Source organism: Larimichthys crocea, unplaced genomic scaffold (assembly GCF_000972845.2).
Source record: "Larimichthys crocea isolate SSNF unplaced genomic scaffold, L_crocea_2.0 scaffold500, whole genome shotgun sequence".
Classification (NCBI taxonomy): Eukaryota; Metazoa; Chordata; class Actinopteri; family Sciaenidae; genus Larimichthys; species Larimichthys crocea.
The window spans coordinates 1-4,807 of NW_020856509.1; the positions used below are offsets into that span (position 1 = coordinate 1).

At 45.0% G+C, this 4,807-nt stretch overlaps 1 long non-coding RNA gene across 1 annotated transcript in view; it reads left to right on the plus strand.

The window, feature by feature from the left end:
* The first annotated feature begins 866 nt into the window (after window positions 1–866).
* LOC113745158 (uncharacterized) overlaps window positions 867–4,807 on the plus strand; it is an 8,468-nt gene continuing 4,527 nt past the window's right edge. The window contains exon 1 of the long non-coding RNA XR_003462004.1: window positions 867–877. This is a non-coding gene — a long non-coding RNA (uncharacterized LOC113745158). The remainder of the gene's footprint in view (window positions 878–4,807) is intronic.

Consider the following 4,807-nt stretch of genomic DNA (forward strand, 5'->3'; position numbering starts at 1 on the left):
CGAATTTTCTCAAGATTCATGTGATTGAATAAACACATGTTGTGTTTGCAGATTTCAGTCCACACGACAGAGGCAGAGTCTCACGGATCCCAGCTGTCTGTACTATGAAGAGTTGAACGGTCCCAAAGATTGGAATCCAGGCTTTCAGTGATGAACCTGGACTCAGACACAAAGTAAGAGAACGATACTAACTCATTAATTAGATTTTTTTTCAGATCATTCGTTGCGGTCTTCTGTTTGTGTTTTCTACCCAAAATATATTTACAAACTCTTGGACCTGTTATCTTCCTCTAGATGTCTGTGACAGCTTGTCAGTCACTTTGAAAAACAGTAATCTGATTCTAAAGAGGACGATACCAAACTTTTAAAGCTCATATATCATCATAAACAGTTGATCTGAATAACAAAACTGTTGGTGTTGCAGAGTTCAGGTCCAACAGACACAGAGCAGGTCTCCAGGGATCCATCTGTCTGTCCATTGAAGAGTGGACTATTCCACAGGATCTTCCTTGGTGGCCCTTCACGTGATGAACCTGGACCCTCAGACACAAAGTAAGAGACTGTTTTTTACTGTAAATGACGATGAAGATTGATGCATTGAGCTGAAAAAAAACTGCTCACAATACTTTATAATTCAGAACAGATAACGTATGCGTGCAGCATTCTGTTTCAAGTTAATTAAAAGTCACTGCTATGATCAACAATGTGCTTTGAAAACATTAGAAGTGGACCCTTTGAGATCAGTATTCTCCCACCATCATATTGTTCTGACGATTGAGAACAAACATCCATGGGCGCACTGATGCCGATAATAAAGGGCAGAAAATGGTCAAATGTAACTTTGGATCCTGAAATGTCTTCACAGAGGAGGAAGAGGGTTCATGTCCTGTGAGGAGGAAAGATCCAGAACAAGACGTGGACTGCCAGACAGCCAGTAGACCCGCATGTACAAGTCAGACTGTCCATCTTACATGTTGACCCTGCTGCATTTCATCCATATGTTCTATTTAGAGATTTACAGTGAGTTCAATTGAAGTTTTAGACTTGAATCAGATTCAGTCCAGTTGTGGAGACAACGTTGGGTAGTTGAAAGACCAGCTGGGCTGCGCATTCTGGATGAACTGCAGAGGTTTGATGGCACATGCGGAAGGACCAGCCAGGACTGGCTGCAGAAGTCCAGACACAAGAGTGACCAAGAACACCTGATGAGTCGTTTTTTTCTTATGTCACTCCTGTGTCAGTGTTCAGATTTCAGCTTTAGTCATCTCAGAGCTTGGTTAAAATGCTGCTATGTAAACTCAGCATTTCCTGCTGCTGCTTTCAAATAAAGTTTTTTAGAAGGGTTTTTTATGTGAAGCAGCTAGAGGAAAATGGGAGTGTATTTGGCTTGGAGATTTACAGAAGCTTTTGTTAGGGTGCTATGAGATAAAAACAGGTTCCACACAACGAGACATCAACAAAACCATTCTGTATTATTTGGTCCGTTGGATCATTTTAAGTATCACAGAGATGCGAACAGCACAGCGAAGCTGTTTCATCTGACGAGCTGCTGAAGCTCCGGCCTGTCGCCCTTTGCTGTCAATCCAAAACATCAAACACAAAGAGAGTCTGAGAGAAAAAGAAGCATTTCTGATGTTCAAACCAAAAAATTGACTTGTAACATTACTCCTCTATATGTTCCTGTATTGACTTTTTCTTTGTCAAACTTGTTTCTCTTTTTTAGTGAGTGGTGTCTTCAGGAGGTTTTAGATGAACATAGATCCGTTGAAGGACGAGATGTGAACGTGTGGACTGAAGGAATGATGAAACCGGAAGTGGAAACCCTCCTTCAACAGGATTACACTGACTCTACATTACAGAGTGGGACAGAGTGAAGAGGTTCATACCAACATGCGGTGAGGGCAGCTTGAGCCAGCCTTCCAAGCAGAAGGAGGACCCTTCCATGACACTCGATCAAATGCCACGAACCTCTTCACGGCCTTACTGACCACCCGCGACACATCCGAGTCGTTCTGCCCACCGGTCGTCGCTGGCGTTGGAAAAAACCTTCTCCGTGATGAAGTTCACTCTGGACTGGGCAGACGGGCTAAGGGAGAACCAGATGTCAGGTTGGTGGTTCTGCCTCTCGTTTCAGGGAGTCCTGAACTGTCAAAGATGAGCGGTTCAGTCTTCTCACGCGCCTCCATGTTTTCCATCCAACATTCAGAAGGTCACAGCAGAGAAGCTCGCTGTCTGTAATTCTGTTCATCTTTGACGGCCTGGATGAAAGCAGACTTTCATGGCTTGCGATTCAACAACAAAGAGCTCGTGTCTGCATGGTCACACCAGGATGTCATTTCAGTCAGCGTGCTGTTGACAAGCTCTTCATCAAGGGGAATCTGTTCCCTCGGCTCCATCTGTGATAACTTCCAGACCTTGCAGCCAGCCAATAGATCCCTCCTTCATTGTGTTGGACCGGGTGGTAACCAGAAGTACGAGCTTCCTGGACACTCAGAGGAGGAGTACTTTCAGGATGGAGAGTCAGTCGATGAAGATCTGCCAGCAGAATACTCACACATCAAGACCTCCAGGAGCCTTCCACATCATGTGTCTGATCCCATTCTTCGCTGGATCACTGTACCAGTTCTTGGACCCACCATGTTGCCCCAAGACCATAGGGAGGCTGCCCCAAGCCCGACGACCTGTACTCACACTTCCTGCTGGTTCAGACACAAGGAAGAGAAGAAGTACGATGAAGGTCATTGAGACGAGTCCCCAGGAGCTGACTGCGGCTGAGGGAAGTCTCTGAAAGCTTGGGAGGCTGGCGTTTTTTGAACAGGCTGGAGGACAGGAAAAACATCATGTTTCTACCAAGAAGACTGGCGCAGTGTGGTATGGATGTCACAGAGGCCCGGTGTACTCATGGAAGTTTGTACAAAGATCTTCAAAAGATTGAGAGTGTGATCTTCCAGAAAACCGTTTACGGCTTTGATTCAATCTAGCGTGCATGAGTTTCTGGCGCCGTCTTACCTGTGCCACTGTTCACCCACCAAGAAGACAGAGGGTCTGGAAGGAGGACGCTTTGGGAAAAGACTGCAGGACTCAATCCTTGAGTGTTCCTGACGAAGGCAATGGAGAAATCCCTTCAAAGTAAAAATGGGCACAGGACCGGTTGGGGCGCCTGCCGGCAGGGCCGCGCGCGGGAAGGCCAACAGATGACGCTTAGGAGGCCGGCGGGGGCAGAAAAAGACCAGGGCAAAAAGCCCATCCCAGAGAAGGCCAGCAAAAACCGTAAGGGAGAGATGAGAGACAGGGACACAAGCGCGCTCCTGACAGAAAAGCATTTTCAACAATCTTCTCACTGTCTGATGGAGTGAACGATGGACTGCAGTCCATCAGGAGCTATCAAGAGTTCTGAAAGTCAGAGAACAGAATCAGAGAAGAAACTCTTGAGATCCACTGCTCAAGCTCTGGCCTACCTGCCCTGCAGATGTCAGAGGAGGTTCTGGATTAGTTGGACCTGCACAAGTTACAACACATCAGAGGAGGGCCGACAGAGACTGATTCCAGCTGTGAGGAACTGCAGAAAGGCTGAGTAAGTCCAGATGTGATGAACATTATAAATCAATGTAGATTAATAGTTAAGCTCAAATGTTAGTAGTGTTTTTGTTCTTTTCATCTTCCTTTGGGTGGAATGAGATCGGTGTCACAGTCCACACAGTCTGATTTCATAATAACATGTTTTGTAATGTTATGACAGACTTTCTGGCTGTGGACACTCAGACACTCAGGTCAGAGGTCAGTTCAAATCATTGAATGATGTATTAAACTTAAATTAAACTTAAAGTGGTCCATCAGTCAGTGAAGATGATGTCAGTGCTGATGAGGCTGTAGAGTGTATGAGAGACAAGAGCTACACATTTCAAACCTGAACACATCTGATTGGATTATAAATTGATTTTTATCAACATTATTTATTCTTTATTCAGATTGAGGCGCTGCGGGTTGTCAGAGATCAGCTGTGCTTCTCTGACCTCAGCTCTGAAGTCCAACCCCTCCCATCTGACAGAGCTGAACCTGAGTCAGAACAACAAGCTGCAGGATTCAGGAGTGAAGCTGCTGTGTGATTTTCTGCAGAGTCCACACTGCAGACTGAAGACTCTGAGGTCAGTTCACTGACTCTCTGTTACTATTGTAGATCTGATGTTTAATTAACAAGTGAACCTAACTTATGTTCAGACATAACTTACATCCATAAAGTTGTAAATGTCCTTTTGTTTATATTTTCATGTTTGTTGTATTAAATTTAGTCTGCAGTCACAAAGACTTGTGTTTCTTAAAGAAACTGTAGAAAATGTCTAGTGGGTAAAGTGAGTGAATGTTTAGAATTGTTGGTAAATGGTCACATCTGTATACAGAAGATAAATGGATTTTTATCAACATCATTTATTCTTCATTCAGATTGAAGAACTGCAGGTTGTCAGAGACCAGCTGTGCTTCTCTGGCCTCAGCTCTGAAGTCCAACCCCTCCCATCTGACAGAGCTGGACCTGAGAGGAAACAAGCTGCAGGATTCAGGAGTGAAGCTGCTGTGTGATCTTGTGAAGAGTCCACACTGCAGACTCTGCAGTCAGTCCATGTTGGTCTCAGCAGTATTGTACTAAACACAGTTAGTATCAAAGCACAGATCCAGTATTTCCTGTAAACCTCCGACCTTCTCAGCGGCTGCTTTCCTCAGTGAAGCTGTGAGAGGAGAACGGTGACAGGCTTCAGGATTGGACAGAAAGACAGAGAGAGAGAGAACAGTCAGCCAATCAGATGAGCCAGAA